Below are 13,372 nucleotides of genomic sequence, written 5' to 3' on the forward strand. Positions count from 1 at the left end.
AGAATAGAGACGAATTAATACAGAAGTTTACGCAGTTAAACGCACATCCAGAAGCTTTGACTATACCAGTGACTATAGGTCCTGTTGTCCCACTCTACGGGGATAAATCAAATTGTCCTAAAACACCCGTCATGACTACACCCATTATTGAGCCAAGAAAAGAGACGCTAGTAGTTGATGATCAAACTAGTGATTGCGAGTCTGTAATTTTATTAATGGACTTGCCGATAAGAGGGCAAATAAATGACACACCCAGAAGAGTTACCCCAGGTTGCTCAAAAGAGGTACGAATTAAAACATCCAACGGATTGAAAAATGCCACAATTGTAACTCCAGAAGAAATAGAAAGAGTGACACAGGAAATAGAGAAACCAAATCTACCAGTGGAAATATTAGACATATTTAAATTAAGAGTTGAATTAGAAGAAATGATAGCTGGAAATGTACGATTAGATAGGTTAAATACCTATAACGAGGAAGAATTGCTGTTTATTTGCAGAAGTATAACCCGAAACACAAAAGCATTCCATGAACAATTGGTCAATTTGGCTTCTGAAATGGGAACAGAAATAGGGCGATCCAAAGTATTACAAAAACCCTATAAAGCAGAATTTTCTGATAAAGATTTGGAAAACACGAACGTGTCAGGAAGAAAATTGCAGGTTAAAGAATTAATGACAACATTGCAGAAATGGGGAGACTTAGACAGGTGGAAAGTTCGATGGTCAAAGAAAAAGGAGGAAGCCCAAAAAAATCAAGTAACATCTGAATATTTAATGAAAGAAACAGAGAAGACAGAAAGGTTATACCCAATTAGAGAAGTTCCAGGAGGGGGTTATGTACATGTCCCATGGACACAACAGGATATTTTATCATTTACAAATGATTTCCCTAAATTGAGAGAAAAACCAGTGGAATGGTACAAGCAAGTTGAAAGGTTTGTGAAGATGTCGAAAGTTTTGTTGAAGGATCTAGATGGTCTTTTTGACATAGTGGTGCCTGCTGATTTGTGGACTGAATGTAAAATTACAGTTGATTGGCCGAATGATGAGTACCCAAGAAATGAGAAAACAGGAGCTCCATCAGAGGAAGTTATGAAGAAATATAACCAAGTAATCACTTTCTTAAAAGGGAAAATTCCCCCAAAAGTAACAGATTGGATAAAAATAGATAGAACAACCCAGGAAAAAGATAAGTCTGTACATGCATACTATGAGCGCCTCCTACAGGTGTTCAAACAGTACAGTGGATTTGAGAGTATTGGAGATAAGGACATGACTCATTTTGTGTATCGGTTTGTGTCAGGGTTATGAAAAGAAATATCTGAAATGATTAAGCAGCATAATTTGTGCTGGCATGCAAAGCCAATAGATGAGATTTTAAAATATGCAAAATATTGTGGAGATGAAATGGACAATAGACAAAAGAATTTAGAAGAAAGGGTGATGTGGGCTCAAGTGAAATTAGCAGAACAGCAAGAACTCCAGTTACAAAAACAGGCAGGAAATACAGGAAGGGGGCAAGGTCAGGGTGAAAATAATGGGGGTAAACCGAAAGGGTGGTTGAGCAGAGAAGAGGCCAAGAAAGATTTCCCTTGTCATGGGTGCGGAAAATTGGGGCATTGGAAAAACGAATGGAAAAGCATACAGCATAATAATGGCCCAAATCAAAATTTAAATCCATAGACGCAGAATGAGGTGCTAATGAATCAACCACAGCAGGTTGTAAACCTACAGAGTTAATTGCCACCTGCCCCTTTACCAAATGTTGCGAGTCAAGCCAAGTACAGTGCGGTCACCGTATTCCAAAAAGGAAGTGGTAAGAAAAATTATGTAAAATCGCAGATTCTTTTACAGGATACGTATTTTGGAGATCAAGATCAATGACGGTGCCTGAGAGGGGAGGTAGAGGAGTGCGTACTTGGCGAATCCTTACCGGTAGATCAGTAAGGTCCATATATTGATGGAAAGGTAGAAGGAAATGACATTACCTTTTTATTGGACACTGGTGCTACCCGTTCTACTGTAAGAACAGCAGATATCCCAAACCTACCCCTCTCGGGAGAAGCGATCTAAGTAGTGGGCCTTTCTAATAAACAAATAAGGACCCCTATTACAAAACCAATGGAGGTGTGCATTGGAAATTTTAAAGAAATGCACAAGTTTGTAGCATGCGATTCCAGTCCTGTAAATCTATTGGGAAATTAATTGCACAATATTTTGCATGCCGGACGGTGTTGCCATTCAAACCCCTGATGAACATGGAATATATAAGATCATGTTAGCCAAACAAGAAGCAGAAGAAGATGAATTGTATTCAGTAATGACCAAAGATGACTTACCTGATGAGGTCAAAACGACAGTGAATACTGAAGTGTGGGATTTTACAGGAAAAGAAGTAGGGTTAATGACAGACGTAGACCCTATTAAAGCGACTGTGAAAGAAGGTGAGGTTTATCCAAATACTCGACAATACAAGAGGAGTCCTGAAGTAAAGGCTGGTGTTGCAGCAGAAATTGATCGAATGGTCGAACAGGGCATTTTAAAAGAAATCATGAGTAGTCCCTGTAATTCACCTATAATTGGTATTAGGAAACCAAACGGAAAATATACGGTAGTTCAAGATTTAAGAAAGATAAACAAGATTGTTGTGCCATGTTGCCCTATAGTACCCAACCCTGCAGGGATTTTGTACCAAATACCATGGAATGCAAGATGGTTTACCGTAATTGATTTATGCCATGCTTTCTTCTCCATCCCACTGCATCCTGATAGTCCGTTTTTATTTTCCTTTAAATTTGAGGATCGTATTTATGTTTGGAATCGGGATCCTCAAGGGTACACAGAAAGTCCTTCGATCGTTAGCCAAATTTTGACAAAATGCCTTGAGTCATTGGTGCTACCTCGGGAGTCAGTCCTGGTGCAGTATATTGATGACCTATTGGTCGCGTCTAAAACAAGGAGTGATTGTGTAACTGATTCCATTGCGCTATTGAACCATCTAGCAAAAGGTGGACATAAAGTGTCCCCTGAAAAAACTACAATTCTGCAGAAACAAAGTAAAATATTTGGGACACCAGATAGAACAAAGATTAAGGAAAGTGACCACTGAGAGAATAAAAATAATAAAGCAAATGAAAATACCACAGTCACAAAAAGAAATAAGAATGTTTCTTGGTGTTGTGGGATATTGCAGGCAATGGATTGTAGGGTTTTCGCTACTGGCAAAACCCTTGACACAAATGACAAAGAAATGAGCAAAAGACCCAGTAGAGTGGGATGATCAAAGCATGCAATCTTTTGTAAAGTTGCGAAATTGTTTGTGTGAAGCACCTGCTCTAGGTATGCCAGATTATTCGAAAGAATTTGCATTATTCTGCTTTGAGAGAGAGATAACTGTGCCCTCTCAGTCTTAACACAGAGACATGTTCTAATGCGACGTCCTGTGGCATATTTTTCTGCTACCTTAGATCCTGTAGCATCTGCATTGCCAAGTATAGAACAAAGTGAGTCAATTGTAATGGCACACCCTGTTAAGGTATACGTCCCTCATGCAGTTGAGATTCTTTTAACAAGAACTCGAACTCAGTATTTCACTCCGAGCAGATTAACAAAATATGAAAGGATCATATTAGGCGCAGAAAATGGGACCATAGTTAGATGTACTGTTCTGAACCCAGCTACCTTGATGCCAGATCCATACAATGAGGAAGTGAAAGATGAAGCTGAACACAAATGTCTTGATATAACAGAACTCAGTACTAAACCCCGTCCAGACATACAGGATGAGCCTTTGAAAGATGCTGAGCCCAAGCTTTTTGTAGATGGCTCATTCATGCGCCATGAGGAGGGAGGATTAAGTGCTGCTTATGCTGTGTGTACATTAGCTGGAATAGTCGAAGCATCCTATTTACCAGGAGTCAAGTTAGCACAAGTAGCCAAATTGATAGCTTTAATTAAAGCTTGCAAAAATGGGAAAAATTGGAGAGTAACCATTTACACTGATAGTCAGTATGGTTATGGGGTTGTGCATGACTTTGGCCAGCTTTGGATGCAGCGGGACTTCCTGACTTCTTCAGGGTCTCCCATTAAAAACTGAATTTTGTAAAAGAGTTGCTTGAAGCAATACAATTACCAAAAGAAGGGGCAGTGGTCAAATGTGCCGCACATAAGTCAGGAAATGACCGTGTGACTGCAGGTAATCGATATGCTGACCAGGTTGCCCAACACTGCGCAAAATTTCAAATGGCAGTAAACAGGAAAGTTGAAAATTGTGGAATCAGCTGCCAACTTGTGCTGTTGTCAGGATTACAAACATGGAGAGAAGTAAGAGAACTCCAAGATGAAGCAGAGGCAAAGGAAAGAGAAGAGTGGGAGAAGATTGGTTGTCAGAGAAGGACAGAAGATGGTGTATGGGTTTACTTAGATGACTGACCTGTATTACCAGACTGTATGCTTGTACCCATGGCTAGGATGTATCATGGAGACACCCACATAGGTAGAGATGCAATGATTGGACTTTTCAGACGAGATTGGTTTAATCCAAGGTTCAGGAACATTGCAGAGAGTCTTTACCAAAGATGCTTGGCATGCCAACAAATGAATATCGAAAAAAAAACAGTAGTCTGTATGTGAAAAATTGGAAAGGCTGAAGGTCCCTTTTTAAGACTTCAAATTGATTTTATTCAGTTACCCGTTTGTTGAGGATTGAAATATGTACTCGTCATCGTTTGTTTATTTTCAAAGTGGATGGAGGCATACCCCACCAGAAGAAATGACAGCTTGACAGTGGCCAAACTCCTATTAAGAGAGCTTATACCACGCTTCGGTTTTCCAGAAACTACTGAATCAGACCGAGGGTCTCATTTTAATAATGAAATAATTCGATTTGTGAAGCATTTATTGAATTGAACAAAAGCTGCACTGCGCATACTGCCCAGAGGCATCTGGAGTGGTAGAACAATAGAATGGCACAATTAAGTCAAGGCTGGGAAAAGGTGTGTGCATCCACTCCACTGGACTGGCCTGATGCTTTACCTCTTGTTCTGATGGGACTTAGAAGTATTCCAGACAAGAACACCGGATGGAGTCCCCATGAAATAATCACAGGAAGAGCACTGAGGCAGGCATGTATACCAGGACACAAACTGTTAAATATAACTAATGATTTGGTACTGGAGTATTGCAAAGAGTTGGCTGACCAAGTCCGTTCTATATCTCACCAGGTTGGAGAAGACGCAGTCCCCAGGCAACTGAACCAAGCGCATGATCTGAATCCCGGTGACTGGGTTGTATGGAAGAATCACACTCGAGAATTGTGCCTAGCAACAAGGTGGCATAAACCACATCAGAAGAAGCTGAAGGTTGTGCAGCTGAAGGATCCCAAATAATAAATCCTGAAGTAGCTGACCAAGAACAACCAAGCACCGGTCAGGACGATTGGATCCCAATATTTGAGATACCTGAAGAAATTGTAAGAACAAGGAGCCAAACTAGATTAGTTAGGCAGGAACAGAGTGAGGACCAGGTAGGAACAGAAGAACGCGCTCAGGTAAGTGAAAACACGATTGTTAGGGAACCTGAGCAGGAGGACCAGATAAGGAAAGATCAATTTAATCAGACAGACAACGTCGAAGTCACAGCCCCAGAGTCTCAGTGTGAGAAAGTGCCATCTTTCTTGCATGGTATGCCCCCACTTTTTGCTGAATTGCTGAATGTACTTTGACTGAGTGTGCACTGGACTCCTGCCAAGCAGGTGCCTAGGGCCTATGTTCCTTCCCTAAAACAAACAAAACCCAGATTGGCAAACCCTGGCCACACGTCAGCCCCTGGTAAATGGTACCCTAGGTACCCAGGACCTTGTGACCAGGGAAGGCCTCTAAGGGCTGCAGCACTCGTGCCACCCTTAGAGGCCCTGTACCCTAACACACACACACTGCCTTTGCAGGCTGAGTGTTTGGGTGCAAGACAAAAACAAAGTCGACATGACACACATCCCTGTGTGCCATGCCCATCACCTACACTGCCATGGCATACATCAGCCACCCCTCTAGCTGGGTGCCTTATGCCAATGGTGTGGGCACAGGAGCAGGAGCCCTGTGCCCCTACAGTACCCAGGTCCATTCCTGAGCACTGTAAGTGCAGTGCTGCCATTTCAGAGTACATGGTGCTGAGAGCTCGTCAAACACGAACTCCACAGCACCATAATGGCAACACTGAAGACTGAGAAGTTTGGTATCAAACTTCTCAGCACATTAAACCCACACTGATGCCAGTGTGGGATTTAATGTACCAAGCACCCCAGAGGGCATCTTAGAGATGCCCCCTCAAACCTAACCTACAATCCCCATCTGCTCTGAGGCTGCCTAGGCTGCCACACAGCAGACATGTTGCTGGACCCCTGGGTGGGAGAGCCCCTGCTCTCCTGGGCCTGCAACAATGCACATCCTGGGCGAGGTGCTAAATCTCCTCCCCCAGGATGGGCAGGGGGAAGCTTCAAAGGCATGCCGCCTCTGTGAGCTTCGCTAGGCCACTGCAACCCCCCACTCTGACGGGAAGCTTTGGCCGGAAACCCCAAATAAGGACAGGGGATGTGCCAGCCTGCCAACCCCACCCCTCAGGTGGGGGAGGCAAGGTGAATCACATCTCCGGGCTCTCGCCATCTTAAAGATGGGAAGCCCTACCCTATCAGGACTAGGCTACTGCCCCCCTCCCACAGGAGAGAGGCAGGATGGGGGTGTACCCACCCCAGTACAGGGACCCATTGGTCCCTGCCCTTCACCTACCTGTAACGCCCCTAAATCTAGTATTTAGGGGCACTGTGAACCTTCCTTCCACAGATTCCAGATTCCAAAATACAAAGAAGAGCAAGAAGTAAGAAGACCTGCCGTGCAGCTGCTAAGAAGAGGAAGACAGCAACTGCTTTGGCCCCAGCCCTACCGGCCTGTCGACCCTCGAACCTGCTCCTGCTCCAACCCGGCATCTCTTGTGGCCAGCAACCTCCCAAACCCCGGAGGACCTGGCTACCTTTTGGCTCCAAGCCCCTGGGACTCCCATGAGTAGAGGCTCTACTCAAAACCTACCTCTAATCCCTGGCAGCAGCCCGGAACCGCGAACCCAGCACACTCTGCACCAGCCAAGACTGGCCAGTGCCAGAGTGAACAAAGACCACAAGGACGACCCCACGGCGACTGTGACCCAGAGTCCAGCACCCAAGGACCTCCCTTGACACTCCTGAAGAAGCCTGCAGCCTCAGAACAAGGTGCCCCCCCACCGCGATCAACAGAGGGTAAGATCTCCCGACACCAAAAGGCACCCCTGCACGCTGCGCCCCGCGGCCCCCTGTGCCCAATCCCAGGGTACCTACCTATCCTCCAACTACCCAACTTACCTCTCGAAGTGGTGGCGGCACCTGAAGAATCCTCGTCCCCGAGCTTGCAGTCTTTTTTTAAACCAGAGATTTCCCATTGAAATCAATTGAGCGTCCGAAGGCTCAAAAGCACCCTGCACCCAGCCGCCCGAGTGGCCCTGGCAGTGCAAGCTCTACACCTACCTACTTCCCCACTTGCCCTGAGTAAGTGACCAGGAGCCCAGCTCCCACAGTCGCGTGGCTTGCCAGTCAGCAGCCACCAACCAAGGCCCCCCCTATCCCTCATAGGATAACATTGGGCCAAACTCTCTCTGCACCCGGCCGCCCTAGAGTCGCTGAGGGTGAACCAACTGTAGCTACCTGACCCTGGGGGACCCCTGAGTCTATGCCCAGAACCTCAACTCTGCCAGTCGAGTACTTACCTTTAAACCGATAACTCTATTTTCTTCATAGGGTAACATTGATTAGCTTTTTCCTGAAATTTCTTCCAAGTGTGGACTTTTCAAATCTTAAAATATTCACCAAAAATCAGCCGAGTAACGAAAACGAAAATACTCACCTGCTCTAAGGTGAGCTCCCAGTGCTGGATCTTGGTGCCCAGCACTGACTCTGAAAAATACTTACAACTGTACTTACCAGTAACCCAATTTTCTCCCATAGGAAATCATTGACTGTTTTTCTGTGAAATTTCTTCTAAGTGTCAATTTCTGCAATCTTTAAATATTCTTTAAAAATCGTATAATATCTGAAAACGTAATTACTGTCCTGTTTTGGATAAAGGTCCCAATACTGAGTCTAGGCACCCAGTTCTGGATTACAAAAGTAACGAAAACATACTGTACCTGCAACTTGAATTTTCTTCCGTAGGGAATCATTGACTGTTTTCTTTGAAATATTTTCCAAGTGTCAACTTTTAAAAATAGCTAAAAATTGTTTAAAAATCATCACAGTAATTAAGTCGACTTTCATCACTTGATTCTAAGTACTGACCCAGGACTGAATCTAGGATCCAGTCCTGGAACTCCAAAAGTAATCCTAAAAGTAATCTGTTGCAAATAACTTGAAATTTCCATTGAGCTCAATGCATTGTTGTGTTTAAAATAGAGTTGCCTATTTCAACCACTTGTAACTGTTTACAAAAGTCAATTGCATATTGCAAAAGTATTTAAGTAAAGCATCTCATTCTGAGAAAGTATATTTTAAATCCAATTGTTGGTTCTAAAATAAAACAAGCATATATTTTATTTATATATAAACCATTGGCCTAAAGTTCAGTTCTTGAGTGTGTGAGACCATTTGCTGAGTGTGTACAACAAATGCTTTACACTGCCCTCGGATACTGCCTTACTGCTCGACCAAGCTACCACTTTAGAGAGTAAGGTTATATCTAACTTTAACCTCTGTCAACCCTGGGGGACTGTGGACTCTGTACACCCTGTACCTATTAAGGAACAGTATATACAGAGCCACTTTCTCACACTTAGGAGGGACAGATAGGTGTTAGAAAATACGTTCAGGCAGAAGAAAATCAAGAAACAGAAAAACCTGAGCAAGACCAGACAGGAAAAGTCAAACAAGTTCAGGTAAAAGAAAAGCCAATCAAAACTGAACCTGAACAGGGTCAGATTAGGGAAGAAGAACGCTTTCAGGCAGGTGACATTGAAATAATAAGCCCTGGACATGGTCAGGTAGAGAGGAATTCGGAAAACGAAAATAATCAAGTTGTGCCACAACTTAGTGAAAATAAAAGTACACTTGAAGAAAGTGAAAACGCAGTGCAAGCTAAAAGAATCAGAAGAGGCGATAATTGGCCTAGTGTTATGAAAAGAGTGAAATACCGGTTTAAACCCATAACAGAAGAACCAGAGCAAGTAGATGAAGTGTCCAGTCGATTTGGACCATCAACTGAAATACCAAAAAGAAGAAGTCCAAGACTGAATTTAATAAATAATAAATTCAAAGGACCCGAATGGACGTACGTGAAGGCTTAAATGCAGAGCGAATTGATGAAGAAGTGAGACCAACTTGAAAAGAAATTTCCCTCTTATATTCTGTCACAAAGTTAAAAATGCTAAAATAAAGAAGAGAAATATTCTTATCCCATTTGATAAATGGCTGACAAAAGAGCCGCTGGAAAACCGAATTGTGTAAAGAAATGTTGTAGCATATGTATATGTAGTATATTTTTAGTACTCATTATATGGTTAATACAAACCGTGGCCATTCCTTATCTGATGGTTACAAATGTACAAAATAGCACTAATACACATGAAAAGGTAGATACCATCAAAGGAGACAAAGTAGAATTAGAAACACCAGATGAGTTAGATTTACATCACTCTGTGAATAAAAATGATACAGACTTAAATGTTTTTACAAACCTGTTAGTACAATATGTAGAGACCATGGAGGTTAGTGATTGCTATGTGTGTATGAAATTAACTGCATATGTAGCAGAAGGAGAGACATATCATCATGTACCATTGATATATGGTATTTCGTGTAGCGTTCTAGTAAGCTTATTTTATAGAACAGGGAAATTGCAGTATTATTATTTTAATGTAGATGCGATCTTTTCTGAGGTTCCTATGCGAATGAGCATGAACCCTGTCCTTAGTACGAGAGACTCACAATTTATGGGTGAATATTTTCTAACAATAAAAGCAATAGATATAGCTGAAGCACATAAGCACAATTTAACTTGTAAATTGCATGAAGAAGAGAAAATATTTTTGAATTTAGTTGAGACAAGGAGACAGGATATTCAAAAGAGAGCCGCTGAACCTAAACCTCAGATACCTAAATGGGCTGAGGAGGAAGAGCATTATGCAAATGGCAAGACTCATGCTGCTATGTCCTTGGATTTTGAAAAGAAGGGAAAAATCTGTCTCCATAGGTTAAAGACTGAATACAACAATGTGTTTATTGGTTCCAGTGAATGTGAACATAATTTCTTAGTAATTGGGGGATGGGGACTAAAAGGAGGGACAGATCCAGTATTTCCTGGAATCTATTATGTGTGTGGCAATAATGCCTATTTTAGGCTGCCAGACCATTGGTATGGGAGTTGCTATTTTGGAATAGTATTCCCTAAAGCATACCATGTAAAAAGAATCACTGGAATCAATGAAGATAATGATGGACTAACACGTATAAAAAGAGCTAGTTTTTCCTGAGATAGTAGGTGACATTTTTGGTGCATTGATACATTCAGTGGGAGTTCTTCTAAATTCACGGAAAATGTGTCAGTTGTGTACAGTACTTGATCGGTTATCCACTGACACTGCTGGAGGATTCTTGATGATCAACACTGAATTAGTTGCGGTCAGATCTATGGTTATGCAAAATTGACTTGCTCTTGACATATTATTGGCAAAAGAGGGTGGAGTCTGTAAATTATTGAAAACGCAACATTGTTGCACTTATATTTCAGATAAAAGTGTTGAAATTGGAAGATACATTAAAAATATTACAAAATTAGAAGAAGAGTTGAAACCACTGGAAGTTGAAAGTGTATGAAAGAAATTACAAATAGCATTTCTAACTTAGGCAGCTGGTTCTCCAACATAGGTAATGGTATTCTAGGTCACATAATATTTCCCATAATGGGAATACCACTATTATTATTAGCAATGATGTTTTGGTACAAATGCTGCAAAGGGAGAACAAAATATGAAATAAATGAAAGAGAAAAGAAAACTCGAAGAAATACAACTAGAAGAATTAAAAGGAGACTTTTACAAAAGAATGAGAGGATTACAGTGTAAAAAGGAGAAAGAAAGAAATGAAAAGGTTGAAGAAGAAATTGAGATGTGCTAAAGTTGGCATCTGATTTAGTAGAAATTACTGATGGCATTAAATGCCATCAGAGAGGGGATTGATGGAGCAAGGTTTCGTATTCTAGAAACTTGCTTGTATGCAATCCCCGCAAATAACATGTAACAACATAACCAACAAGTCTTGTAAATACTAATATTGCATTACATTCATTATATTGTATCCAGGGGATGCTTGCCTATGTGTATTACTAACAAATAACCAGAGTGCCTAAAAATGGCCGCCAAAAACGCGGGCAAGTCTCTGCGCATACGTCTACTGCATCTACGTAGCATGACGTCTTCTTTCGCTTGGTGGGAAAACTTTGCGGCTGTGCAACAGCTTTAAAAACGGCCGCTTGAAACTCACATGGTAATGCACATGCTATCGCATAAACTAAACCTATAAGTTCTACTAAGCACTAATGCGAAAAGATTAAAATAAGTAAATGGGGATAGAGTAGAGATAAGTGGTATACAGTGAAATCATTTGTCGCATTCTAACGTGTCTTTTTCTGACTTTATTATTAGTTCACATTTGGGCCTCGGAGGGTGACTGAAATCCCTACCCCACCTGATCCGCGCACATGCACATAGAAACTTACCGGAAACTATGATGGCACACTTGAATTACAGCCAAGGCCACATTGGACGAAGGCGCCTGGGAAAGAAAACTATTGACCTGGACAAGTGACAATTTTAAATAACATTTATAACTTTTATTAATCATAATGTGAAATACGGGTGGGAATAAAGCTCTGAGAAAGTAAATTAAGGGGTGGAAACATAGAACAATGGTCGAAAGAAAAAATTATTACTTTTAATATGGTGTGATGAACTCACCTCCTTGCCCTGACCAATCAGAATAGGGGAAAATACGAATATTGAAACTTTTGGGGGTGGTACACGAATACAGAATAGTATAATTGAGGTAAGTTAGTTTGAGACTTTGTCAGACTTGTCAGATCCATCATTCTGACTCGTCACCGACCCAACACATATGCTGCTACAGATTCTGTGTATAAGCTGTCTCAGACCCTGCTGCTGCCAGAAACTCTGCTCAAGAAAATGAGATACTGATCGATGATCTAAGTATCTAGAAGTGGATTTCGGAAGAGGGACATTCGAGGAGAGTAGTGCCAGAGAGGGGTGCGACGCTGGCGTTGCACTTTAGAAGAGATCACCTTTCCAGATCTCAATCTGCCCGATCCTCTATCTTCAACATGTCCTGGGAGACTCGATCTGGCCCATCTTCAAGGAGGTGTGTTCATCGGTCACCTTAGGTAAATATAATTCTGCGAAATCTGTCATTGTACCTGCTCTCTCTCTTTTCCCTTTCCAGGTACCGTCTTCATTGATCATTATTATGACTTTGCTATATTTGACTTTAATTTGCCTCTTGGAAGAATGTGTTTAAACTGTAATTGATTCTTACTCACAAAATTATTGATTTAGATAAAGATTTGAAAACTTTTGAGTTTGTGGTTATTTCAAGTTTAAAGTTGAATGTCATTTTCTACCTTAAACTATCTCAGCAACCGGATTCATTGAGTAAAGGAATTATTAAGTCGATCAAGTTGGTAAGACTTGGTAAAGGTGAATATCAAATTACAGGTAAAACTCAAAATTGATGTCAGCGGGGTTTACTAGCTTATCTGTGTGAATGTTGTGGGCCCAGGTGAGTATTAGGGGTGTGTGTGTGTGTGTGTGTAACCTGAGCTGGTGATCCACGCTCTATCACTACCATAGAGGCCTACCTCTTCAGCTGGTGTTTTTTTTTGGGGGGGCAGTTTTATATAGCGAGAACTAGACCCAAAGGTATCATAGCGCTTTACATGAGCACCAGTTGTGTTACAGACAGACACATTCATTTTTGTTAGGCACAGGGAGATTAAGTGATTAGCCCAGAATCACAGGATGTGGAGCGTCCCTGCCTAGACTCGATCCCTGTTCCCCAACTTCGAGGTCTACTGCCCTAGCCGTTAGGCCACATCCTCTGGTGGTTGACTGGACATCTCTGGGAACTGCAGGGCAGGCCATTGACCCTTTATTTTCAATGCAAGTTTTTAACATCTGACTACAGACAGTTTTGGCAAAATGTTGGCAAGCTCCTGGGAGCCATCTTAGAAAACCATGGCATATTGAAGATGCTCATAGTGTGTAACTGACCCTACTATGTTGTATGTACT

Source organism: Triturus cristatus, chromosome 9 (genome assembly GCF_964204655.1).
Source record: "Triturus cristatus chromosome 9, aTriCri1.1, whole genome shotgun sequence".
Taxonomy (NCBI): Eukaryota; Metazoa; Chordata; class Amphibia; order Caudata; family Salamandridae; genus Triturus; species Triturus cristatus.